General features: G+C 42.9%; 1 protein-coding gene and 2 pseudogenes across 7 annotated transcripts in view; 2 read left to right on the top strand and 1 right to left on the bottom strand.

Annotated features, from left to right (window-relative positions):
- FHIT (fragile histidine triad diadenosine triphosphatase) overlaps positions 1-12,149 on the top strand; it is a 1,451,582-nt gene that overhangs the window by 312,219 nt on the left and 1,127,214 nt on the right. The window lies entirely within an intron of this gene.
- LOC149748300 (ubiquitin-like) lies at positions 6,698-7,780 on the bottom strand (annotated as a pseudogene).
- On the top strand, positions 7,729-10,385 carry LOC111174155 (DNA replication factor Cdt1 pseudogene; annotated as a pseudogene).

Raw genomic sequence — 12,149 nt, 5'->3', positions numbered from 1 at the left:
TCTATAAAGAAGCTAAGATGGAGGAATGTTAGAGTTGTCTTGGTGATTGAGAGGAAAAACAGAGAAAGGAGAGGGTTGGCTATTATCCTCACATGTTAATAACACGGTTAGTAAACAAAGCTTCTGTTATTTTAGGTAAATTTTTAAAATTTGAGCAGATAACAGACCAGTTGAAATAAAAAATAAAGAAATCACTTAATTCAACTATGATTTTTATGCTGCAAAAATGGTGTCTTTTTTCTGAAAGTGAGAATTTCTCAGACATCACATATCTTTCCCTTAAAGGGTTTTTGAGGATTTTCTATGAGTCAGAAGAGGCAAAAACATGAAGGTCAAAGATAATGGGTCCCTATCTAACACTGGACTGATTTGCCAAGAACCCATGACACATTTTTTTAAATAAATTTATTTGTTTGTTTATTTATTTATTTTTGGCTGCGTTGGGTCTTCATTGCTGCGCGCGGGCTTTCTCTAGTTGCGGCGAGCGGGGGCTACTCTTCGTTGTGGTGCATGGGCTTCTCATTGCGGTGGCTTCTCTTGTTGTGGAGCATGGGCTCTAGGCACGCGGGCTTCAGTAGTTGTGGCGCATGGGCTCATTTGCTCTGTGGCATGTGGGATCTTCCCAGACCAGGGCTCGAACCTGTGTCCCCTGAATTGGCAGGTGGATTCTTAACCACTGTGCCACCAGGGGAATCCCCCAGAATACACTTTTATTTCCTTTTTATGGTAAAAGCCAGAGAGAACGCTGTGTAGTTTAAACATGGTTTCTGTATCTGGTGCCCACACGGGAAGTTGAAGGTAAGGAGGCCAGTTTATCCAGCAAATGTGTCCAAGCACATAATTACCTCCCTTGATGTCTGTCGATACTTTACCACATCCCCCGGGAAAATCTCTGGGCAGCCCTTCCAAGTCATTTTCAGAGATCTCATCATGGCAGGTGAGCTTATTTATTTATTTCCATTTTGAGAGCTTTACCTTTCCTGACTCCCTTTTCATGTTTACCTCTCGTATAAAGAATGGAGACTGCGGGTATTTCATTACCAGCTATCTCCCTGCTGCAGGCACTGCCTGGAGAAGTTTCCCTCTGTTTGGCTTGCAAGCCTCATTTATTTCCCCGAGCTTTCTAATCTGGGCAGAGCCCAGCGGACGGCATTATTAAATTACCATTATTACACTGTGTTGTCTTGGCACGATCAGGGGCTGAGTTGGAAAAGTTCGTGTTAGGCAGGGAACACATTTTCTCCCCTTCTCAAGCTGCCCCAAATGGACCTTGGCTTACTTTCTGGGTCTGTATCACCATCAAGATTCTGTGAAGTCAAACCAAAGATTTAACCACATTTGAGACATTTCTTCTAATCAGTGTAAAGAATGGGCATTCCCCTTTTAAGTACGTTGCTTTGATTTGGGATCAGCTGGACAATTCATGATTGTAATTTTTTTTTTTTTTGCGGTACGCGGGCGTCTCACTGCCGTGGCCTCTCCCGTTGCGGAGCACAGGCTCCAGACGCGCAGGCCCAGCGGCCGTGGCTCACGGGCCCAGCCGCTCCGCGGCATGCGGGATCCTCCCGGACTGGGGCACAAACCCGTGTCCCCTGCATCGGCAGGCGGACTCTCAACCACTGCGCCTCCAGGGAAGCCCCATGATTGTAATTTTTTTGATGGAGGGGGTAACATTTGACATTCAAAGTTATTTGACATTTCAGAAGTTATAATGTCATTTTAAAAGCTCTAATATCACTAGTATATTTGTATGTAATTCATTTACACAGGCTTTCAAAGATTGTCTATTCTCAGTAGAGAAGTTTTAATTAAAAATGTTTTATTGCCACTCCAAGCGTCTTTAAATTAAGGCACTGCTCTTTTCTGTTTTTCTTCCTCACGTACTCTTGATAATCAACCTAGTGTTGTCTGCAATGATAAAAGTTATTCTTGTCATATTTTAAGCATTTTCTTGTCCATCACTGTGTCACCAATGGCTGTACAATGCTAGCACATAGTAGGTACTCACTAAATTCTTATTGAATGAGTGTTTCAACACTGCCCATGCACTGTATATTCTAACCATTCTGGAATATGTTTTATCACATGCACTCTGCTTGCTCCCACCTTAGGAATTTTACCCACCACTCAGAAATGTCCTTTGCCTCTCAAATCTTAAGCACTTTTATACTGCTTATTTGTGAGTTTTCTTCTCCTGTCCCTATTTAAGCACAATTCCTGGTATATATATTAGGTGCTCAATAAATGTCTTAATGAATGTACATGAGTTATTGAATGAACACACATGTATAGTTAAGCCAAGGAAAAGTTATGTGTGACATTTATAAACCATTTTTATAACATTTTACAACAATTTTAGTTTTAGGCATTCACTAAAATGATAAAAAGTAAGTTTGAAACACCATTTTTCTTGTCCAGTCCTTGACTCAAAACTCTTCAATGGCTCTCCGTTCCCTTTAGCAGTGGTTTTCTAACTATGACAGTCTGATTATGGGATTATGTCTTTTCCCAGTTTAAAACCGTTCAAAGGTTTCTCACTGCCCTCACAAAAAATATGATTCAAACTCTTTAAGCATGGCTGAGAGTTCTACCTCTCCAGCTAGAGTCTTCCCCAAGCTCCCTTTACTCTTTCACGTCTAGATCATTTGGTTCATTAAACCTGTAATGTTTCCTCTTCTCCAGGGCCTTGGCACTTTGGGTGCCCCCTGCTCCCTCTTCACCCACCTCTTTCTTTAGCTGACTCCTCTTTGGCTTCAGATTGGTCTCGTTTTAAATGTTGCCTTCTCCAGGAAGTCTTTACTGTCCACTCCCTGCTGCTGCCACCACCATCACCCCTACCTGCCTCTACTAGTTTAGATAATTTTCCCGCTTTGTAGGCCTTGCAGATATTTTATCAATAGAATAGAATTATGTGGGGTTTTTTGGCCAAGTCATATGAAGTATTAAGTTAATGGAATTTAAATTGAGAATTTCCACAATTTTAAGTTTTCCTCCTGTAGGTTTCTGTCAAACATTTTGGTGGCTAACATGACCCTCTCCCACCCCCTGACGTGCACAACACATTTATTGTAGGCAAAGTATGCTAAGTGCTTCATATACATTTACTCATTTTCTCTCACACCAGCCTTATGGTGAATACTGCTATTGTCCCCCATTTCATCAGAAAAACTAAGTTCAGTGTCATAAGAAACTCACATAGCTGATGAGTGGCAAGCTGAAGTTTAAGTCCAGGCTGTCTACGCTCAATCTCTGTAGCCCAAAGCCCAACCTAAAGCTAGTGATTAGACAGTAGTAAATAAATACCCAGCAGGTATTTGGAAATAGCCTTATTTTTGTGCTGGGTATCTTCCGTTTATCCCTTCATACCCACTTTCTACTCAGTTCTGTGCCTGGGAGGTTCTTCTCTGTTGGCTTTATAAATGGGCTCCTCCCTTAACTCCACATACTGCCTTAACCCTTGGTTTCCCCACACCATTACCACACCTTTGTAAAAAGTTCTGCAGCTTACCCCAGTTGGGTGTTTTGTGTATACTCTGTTTCTGCCCAGATCCTTATTGATACAGACAAAAATTTTTTAAATTAAAACTGTAGTTATGGTTGTGCTTTTATATTTCTCATACAGTATGGAGTAATGTTAGCTTTTTTCTACTTTGTCTTTAACTTTTTATAATGGAATTGACGATTGTCATAGTTCATGCAGTCTTAAAAATGAGAGGCATGCCACACTCTTGTGCAAAGGGCATGTTTCCAAGGAATGTGTAACCAGTTGGAAAACAGGCCTACATAAACTTTTCTAAAATCTTTAGCCTGTCATGAGGCCTCTTGCGTTTTGACAAGAGTTTCCCTTTCTGCTTTTCTCTGCTGAGCACCCTTTGCTTACTTTAAAGCTGGGCTCTGCTGTGTCTGGGCAGGTAGTGTCCCAGCCACCTGGTCCAGGATTGGTTTAATGTCTGGCTTTAAAATAACTCATTTTACTTACTTAAATGAGTTTATATATAAAGAAACTCACATAGTGTTCCATAAATGGAAAATAAAATCCATTACAATAAATAAGGGAATGAAACTTTAAAGGGGAATATAACAAAAATAAAATGATGCTATTCGTGGTAGCCAAGTGTTAGGAAGGTGTTTTGACATGTTAGCACTAATTAATATTTCTCATTGGATGAATTAGAAAGATTGAAAGAGAATTGAAAGGGATAGAACTTTATTAGTCTTTGTTTTGTCCTGTCAGTGACCATCTAGCACCAGGGTTCCATGCCCTGAAGTCTGAGGATCACTGGTATAATCTGTTTTTCCCTATGCTGTGAGCTTAACCAGAATGCTTTCCTCCTTCTAGTGTCCTTTTCCTGATCCTCTCCATCTTTCTTTTTGAAACTTTCCTTCACCCTCTTAGCCTACACAAGTCTCTCGTCCGAACTTCCTGACATTTATTATCTGCCCTACTTATGTTGGCTTCTGATTGTTAATGTTTTGACCTGGTATTTCAATAGCTCATATTTTGTGTCTTGTCTCCTAAACACTGTAAAGTTCTGTCTCCAGGAATAGACACTGGGACCTGTGCTTCTGGAACCCCATATTAATTAAATGTTCATTATATAATATATATTCTGTTTATAATATGTATTACATCATATAATATATTATTTATATATAATATATATATAATATTTATATATTATTAAATTATATATTATATATATTTACATATACATAATATATAATACATATTATGTAATATAATGCATATTATAAACAGAATATATAATAGTCCCATATGTAACTAGAAGTTCATTAAATGTTTGCTGTGTTGAATGAATTTGACCCAAAGTAAGTTAAATGATGTTTTAACAACTATGGATATAATTCACAATCACAGCATGATTTTGTGTCTGGTTGGGATGCACAATTTGTATTTTTGCTTCTTCTTGCCTTCATAGAAATTATATTCTAGAATCTAGGAGATAAAGATAATAAATTGATACACATATGCATATTATAATGTAATGTAAAGTGGAGTAAGTGGTGTAAGGAATGTAAATCAGCACGCATTGTTAGAGCTTTGGGTTGCTTTTTGGATTGGGTAGTCAAAGAATACCTCTCTGATGAGGTGACATTTGAGGACAAATGTGATTAAAGTTAAGAGGAGGGGGTACATATGAATATTTGAGGGGCAAGCATCCTAGCTAGAAGCAATAGTAAGGCCTGAGGACCTGAGTTGGGACTGTGCTTGTTGGAGGCCAGTGTTGGGATGAGAAGGGAGCAGTGGGACATGTCATTGAAGAGGTGGCAGGACTGGATTGCATAGGACCTTTTCAGCCATGGTGAAGCTTTTAGATTTTTATTGTGAGAGAAACTACAGGAGAACTGAAAGGAAAGACATAACATGATCTGATTTATATTTTTAAAAAGTAATAGTTTCAGCTGCTCTGAATAGAAGAGGCTGAAAAGGTGGTCAGTTAGGAAGACATGGCTCTATGCCAGATATTGTAGGGGTGGCTTGGAGCCCAGTGATAGTAGTGGACAAGGTGAGAACTGGAAGGATTAGGAAAAATTCTGAGAGGAGAGCCAACTGTGTTTATGCCTTCTAATTTATTTACTACTGTACAACGCTTTCAAAGCAGCGTTCTCCGTTGGTATTTATTTTCATCTTATAATTCTATTTAAGGCAAGTTTTTTTTCAATTTACCAAACATTCTTTTATTTATACTTGCTTTTGGGATAACACTTAATGACTAATTAGTCAATAAAAACCAGAGTTCTATCTGGGGCAAGAATGTGTTCCTGTGGTGAATTTATTTATCCATCTTTTTCAAAAGTAATTGCATTTTTGTATTCGTTCTTGAATACTGTGTCATTTCCCAAATAACTATTTGGGAGGTGGAATTTTTTTATGCTATTCTAATTTTGTATCCTCTTCCTTCTAATATCCCCATCTGTACTTTGTATTACAAACTTCATCAGACCACTGCACGCTATTATAGCTGTCGTCACCATGGGGAGAAAATGACTAATTGAAGCTGCTTATTGATATAATAGAGCAGGTTGTGACACGTGGCGAGAATACTGGAATGATGGGCTCCAGCTGATGTTATGTAAAAATATTCAGCCATGAAATATGCACTTGTGGATGGCTTTTTGCAGATGTCTGCAGAATGCAGATAATCTGTATTCTGAGGAGATCTGCAAATTAAAGATCTATATGACCAGTTAGAATTATAGCACAGTGAGGAGAGAGCGGTGCGGTAGGTAATGATATAGCCTTGAATCTTGGCTAATAATAATTATAACCTGCCTATACTTATAAGCAAAAGTAGATGATATTTACCCCCAACCCCCATTTCAGAGGGAATGGATCAATTGGCAGAAAAGTGATGTGAACTTTTGGATATTTTGGAATTCCTTCAATGCAAGATATATTGGTATCATGAATGGAAGTATAAATTGGTATATTGTCTTTGGAAAGTTATTTGGCCATAACTATCAAAATAAAATTCACACAACCCTTTGACCTAGCAGTTTCATTTCTAGTAATTTATTTTAGAAATATAGTCACTAGATGCACAAAAATCTCTGTACTAAAATATTCATCATGGCATTTTGTTTAATAACGAATGATTTAAAATAGTCTGAATGTCCAAGAAATAGATTAGGTGAATAAATTATGGAATATTTATGCACTGTAATATAGTTAAGCCTTTATAAAGCCTGTATCTATATAGAACCATCTCTAAGTGAAAGAAGGGTTAGAATATGCTATTATTTGTGGTCATAGAAATGTAAAGTATATGTATATATATTTATATATGCATATGTTGAAGACTGCATAAGAGATTTTTAAAAGCATGGATCAGAAGACATTTTTCAATGTACATTACTACTTTGGTATTATTTCAATTAATTACTTCTTGGATGTATCATCTATTCAAAAATTATAAGTTAAGAAAATTACAGGGGTGGTATATTTGTATGTTTTTACTCCCCTCTTACATAAAGATGTCTTTGCTTGATTCTCTGCTGTATTGCACCTGACTTCTCTTTTGAGAGTTTTCTTATAATTTCTGTTAGAACACCTTTTATTAGGATATCATTGCACTGACACTTTTAGTAATGAGGTGGCAACTCCCCTTATTCCTTTATTGCTTGCCATGACTCCACAGAATATAGCTCTACCACTTTCTTCCAAGGTTCGGGTCCTTCCTGTCCAGGAGAACTATTTAGAAATTTGTTTGTGCCAATGGTTTCCGCCCACAGCGGGGGCGGGACCAGGGTGCAGTGAGAAAATCAGCGGGAAACGCGTCTCCACTTCTGCTTGTGGTCCCACCGCTGGGGTCTCGCTGCTCCCGCCATGGCACAGTGCCATGTGCAGAGTGATGCCATCATTGGGCATTATGAATGCGAGACTGAATAATTAACAGCTACCCCTTAGACGGAGGACCAGGTGCAGGGTAGACTCTTTCTGGATGTTGTAATCAGAAATAGTGCGGCCGTCTTCCAGCTGTTTGCCTGCAAACATGAGCCTCTGCTGGTCAGGGAGGATGCCTTCTTTATCCTGGATCTTGGCCTTCACATTCTTGATGGTGTCACTGGGCTCCACCTTCAGGTCTTGCCTGTCAGGGTCTTCCCGAAGATTTACATACCACCCCTTAGACACACCAAGCCGGTCTGGTGCACCCTGAGCCCCGCGCCCCGGCCCCGGCTGGGCCCAACCCGCTGAGCCCCAGAGCGATGAGCCTGCTCCGCCCCCGTGCAGGAGGCTGCGGCTGCTGGCCAACGCAGTCTCTGGCCCTAGTTCCCCAGCTGTCCCTGGCTCTCCAGAGCACTCTTCTCCCCAAAGCAAGAAGACAAAGGCCACCCTCTCAGCTGGTCAGCGACCCTGACTGGCAGCCCAGGAGGACACAAGGTCCCTTCAAAGGTCACCCTTTCTGAGCTCAAGTCTTGCCTGCAGTGGGCACAGGAGCTGGGGGCACGGGTCCAGGAGCTAAAGGCAAGTGCACAGAAGAATGCTGGGGAACCCAGAGCACCGGAGGACAAGGGGCACCCAGCGGGACTACGTGGTGAGCAGATGCCTGCCTATCAGCGCTTCCTCGCCCTGACCCAGCAGGGGCCCCCGGGCCTTGTGCTGCCCTACAAGTACCAGGTGCTGGCCGAGATGTTCTGCAGCATGGACACCATCGTGGGCATGCTGTACAACCACTCTGAGACTGTGACCTTCGCCAAGGTCAAGCAGGGAGTCCAGGACATGATGCAGAAGCGCTTTGAGGAGCGCAGTGTGGGCCGGATCAAAACCGTGTACCCTGGCTCCTACTGCTTCCGCCAGGAGCGCTACGCCGCCACATTCAAGGACGGTGGCAGGAGGTCTGATTACCAGCTCACCATCGAGCCGCTGCTGGACCAGCAGGCTGGCAGTGTGGCTCCCCAGCTCACGGCATCACGCCTGCTGCGGTGGTGCCAGATCTTCAGCCAGAATCTGGTAGCCCGTGTCCGGTAGTATCACAGGGCCTTCCTGGCCTCCCTGAAACCCCCCCCCACCCCCCGCCGCCCATGGAGGTTCCTGAGGACCAGCTGACACGCTGGCACCCCCGCTTCAATGTGGACGAAGTGCCTTACATCAAGCCGGCCAAGCTGCCCCAGCCGCCCACCGTGGAGAAGCTGGCCACCGCCCAGGAGGTGTTGGCCGGTGCCCGCAGCCTGGTGTCATCCAGGATGGAGAAGGCTCTGAGTGACCTGGCCCAGCTCACGGCCGAGCCTAGCAGCCCCTGGTTCCCCAGCCCGGCACTGCCAGCCACCCTGCCGCCATGCCGCCTGCCGCCCTGAAGGGGATGTCCCAGGTCCTGCTGGAGCGGATCCGGCCCAGGAGGCGCAGAAGCAGCTGGCGCAGATGACCCGGCGCCTGGAACAGGAGCAGCGGCTGCAGGGGCTCGAGCGGCTGCCTGAGGTGGCCCGCGTGCTGCGCAGCGTCTTCAGGTCAGAGCACAAGCCAGCGCTCAGCATGGAGATGGCCTGCACCAGGATGGTGGGCAGCTACCGCACGGCCACGAGCCCCTGGGAGATGGAGAAGCACGTGCACCTCCTCTCTCAGCTGCTGTCCGACTGGCTCAGCCTCCACCGCATCTGCACGGACACCTACGTCAATCTGGGCAAGGCCGCCGACCTGGCAGGTGTCTTGGCACGGCTGGCCCGCCTTGCCCGTGCTGAGGAGGCGCTGTGAGCCCGGTGGACAGGTGCCAACACAGACGGGCCGCTGGGCCTGTGTCTTACTCTCTTTAGGAACACGACACACTTTCCTTTCCCTGTCCTAAGTCCCCATGAGGGTCAGGGCTCTGGCTGCTGGGCTTGAGGGCCTCTGATTAATGTGGTGGAGGCCCCCCTCGTATACAGGGTGCAGGGAAGTGGGGTGGGGGAGAGGTAGTGTGGTTGGCAGAATAACCCTCCCAGATGTCCACGTGGGATCCTGAGGTGGTCCTGGAGTATCTTGGTGGGCCGAGTGTCACACAGGGTCCCCATAAGAGGGAGGCAGATGCAGAATCTGAGATTGGAAGGTGCTGGCAGGAGCCACGAGCCAAGGAACATATTCTCCCTGGAGCCACCAGAAGGAACCAGCCCTGCCCACCCACACCCTGATTTTTGTACTTGGCCTCTAGAACTGTAAGATAAAGTCAGAAAAAAAAAAAGAAAAGAAAAAAGAAACAAGAAAAAGAAACTTGTTTTAATAAATGGTAAAATCATTCAAATGCACTGGTTCTGAATTTCTGATGGGTGCATTTGTGAAAATGCTGAGGAGCTTCTGGAGTCAGAGGCCTGGTGCTTTTCAACAACAAATAGAAATTAAAGGCTATTAATGATGCTTATTATTAACTTTTAAAAAGCTCTCTCTACCCCCAACAAGTTAAAAAGCTATTGTTTGAAATGTATGACCCAAAACTATGTCATTCTCTATTATATGTGATAGCATAAAGCCCAAGAACAATGTTTAAAATTGTCTTAATCATTGTTATAAAAGGAATTAATGAGTGGTAACATTCAGAAACCCCGTTGTTCATATTATGTTTTGGGGGTATGGAGGAGGAAAAAGGAGAAGGAAGAAAAATACATTTAAAAGAAAGTTAAACAACAACTTGTAAGTTTCATTCTCTGTTGCTGGAAAACCAGCTGATTATACATGAATGTGTAATAAAACAAGTGTTTGGCACATTGAGGTGTATGAACTATGTAGCGTCATCAGAGCTTATTTTCCTGCAATGGAGATTGAAATTTATGCTTCTTCTAAGCAGTACCTTTCATTCCATTTTTATTTTCTAAGGGAGAGTGAACTTTACAAGTTGCTGCTTAATAATACCAGAAGTGCTAATTCCTATACAATGAATAGTGAAGTTTACAAGTTGCCATTTGACATGCCCACATTTCTGTTTCTTTGTCCTCCCTCCCCACCCCCCAACAAGGTATAGTAAAATTTATAAGGTTAGTAAAAACGCTTCATTATTAATACAAGGTTACATTGCTGTTGGGAATTCCATAAAGGGCATATGAACATATCTAAGGGGGAAGCACAAAGGTGGACGTTATGAGGCAAGAAATTCTTTCAGGAACATTGAATTTATAATCATCACTCAAGAAAGAACATGCAGAGACACTCATTCATGGCTTTGTGTCCCCATGACCCCATTCCCTTGGCTCCTTGGTTCTGTTATCCTTCAAGTATGTTTCATTGGGTCTTTTTTTTTTTTTTTGGAAATCTATCTGACTCTTCCTTTGCAAATCTTCCTCAGCTCAGGCTATACATCCCTCCTCTTCCATGGTCCCTTTTTCTCCACTTCCATGCTCTTCCCTGAGCACTCAAAGTGGCTACTGTGTACACAATTAATTAAATGAATGGTTCACAGCCTTAGGCCGTCACTTCTATTATTATCTGGTACTGCTACTTAAATATTTTATTATTACAGCATTTTATTGTTATTAAAATTTTAAGATATACATGCCTTATTTCACCAATTTTATTATAACAAGATCCTTGAGGGGAGATATCAGGCCTTAAAATTCCTTATGCTCCCAATGGGGGCGTGTATATAATCGTGTAATCGAAATGAAGTGGATGTTTTTACCAATCACAAGAACCGGGAGAGAGAGGAAATGATAAAGGAACGGACACCCTGTTGTACGTAACTGGTCTGAGAAGATGGTTGCAACAAATTCTTCCATTTCTGTCTGTGCATGTCTCTTCTCCCGTAAGGAGATAAAGTCCTCTTTCCCTCCCCGTGAGTTTTGGTTGACATTTTGACTTTTTTTGGCCAATAGAAAATGGCAGAAATAACACTGTGTCAGTTCTGAGTCCAGCTAGACTTTAGGTTGGCTGGAGATAAACACTCTTTAGAGCCCTGTGCCATCTCTTTAAGAAGTCTGGTTATGCAGCAAGAGAGAGGTCATCGGGATTGAGTTCGTGGAGGATTACGAAGATATGGAGAGAGGCCCAGCCATCCCCCAGCTGTCCCAGTCATATCAGCCGAGGGGCATGGAGGGAAGGGAAGCCAACTTGGATCTTGCAGTCCCAGCTGGACTGCCCCGGCCAACATTATGTGGAGCAGAGAGATGAGTTGTCCCACTAAGGGCTGCCCAAACAGAAGATGTAGGACAAATAAATGGTTGTTATTCTTATTGTTTTAAGTCACTAGTTTTGGAGTGGTTTATTGTATAGCAGAGATTACAGAAACACATCCAAAATGGGTTAAGTTGTATATTAAATTTTGTGGTCTACAATAGTGCTTTTTGAGCCTTAATGTGCATACAAATCACCTAGGGTTCTTGTTAAAATTCTGATTCTGTAGATTAGGGGTGGGGCCTGAGATTCTGCATTTCTAAGAAGTTCCCTGGTGATGCTGATGTTCTGGTCTGTGGGCCACATTTTGAGTAGAAAAGGTCAAAGCAGGGAAGTCCATTCATCCAGAGATTAACAAGTTGCTTATTAACAACCAGGAAGGTTATACTTGCCTTTCTGTTGAGATTGCAGATCCTGCACAGGCTGTATCAGCTGCCCATTAGACATGCCAATGCCAAAAATATAAAGTCAGACAAATGTGCATTTTAACCAAAGTACTAGGCAAGTTCTATTTTCTTAAAGTCTAACTTTCCTGAGAGTGACTTTATTCCCCTAA

This window comes from Delphinapterus leucas, chromosome 10 (genome assembly GCF_059928025.1).
Source record: "Delphinapterus leucas isolate spDelLeu-1000000601 "Yukka" chromosome 10, BTC_Dleu_Yukka2, whole genome shotgun sequence".
NCBI lineage: Eukaryota > Metazoa > Chordata > Mammalia > Artiodactyla > Monodontidae > Delphinapterus > Delphinapterus leucas.
Note: the sequence above shows the minus strand (reverse complement) of the source record. Positions and strands in the feature narration are given on the sequence as shown.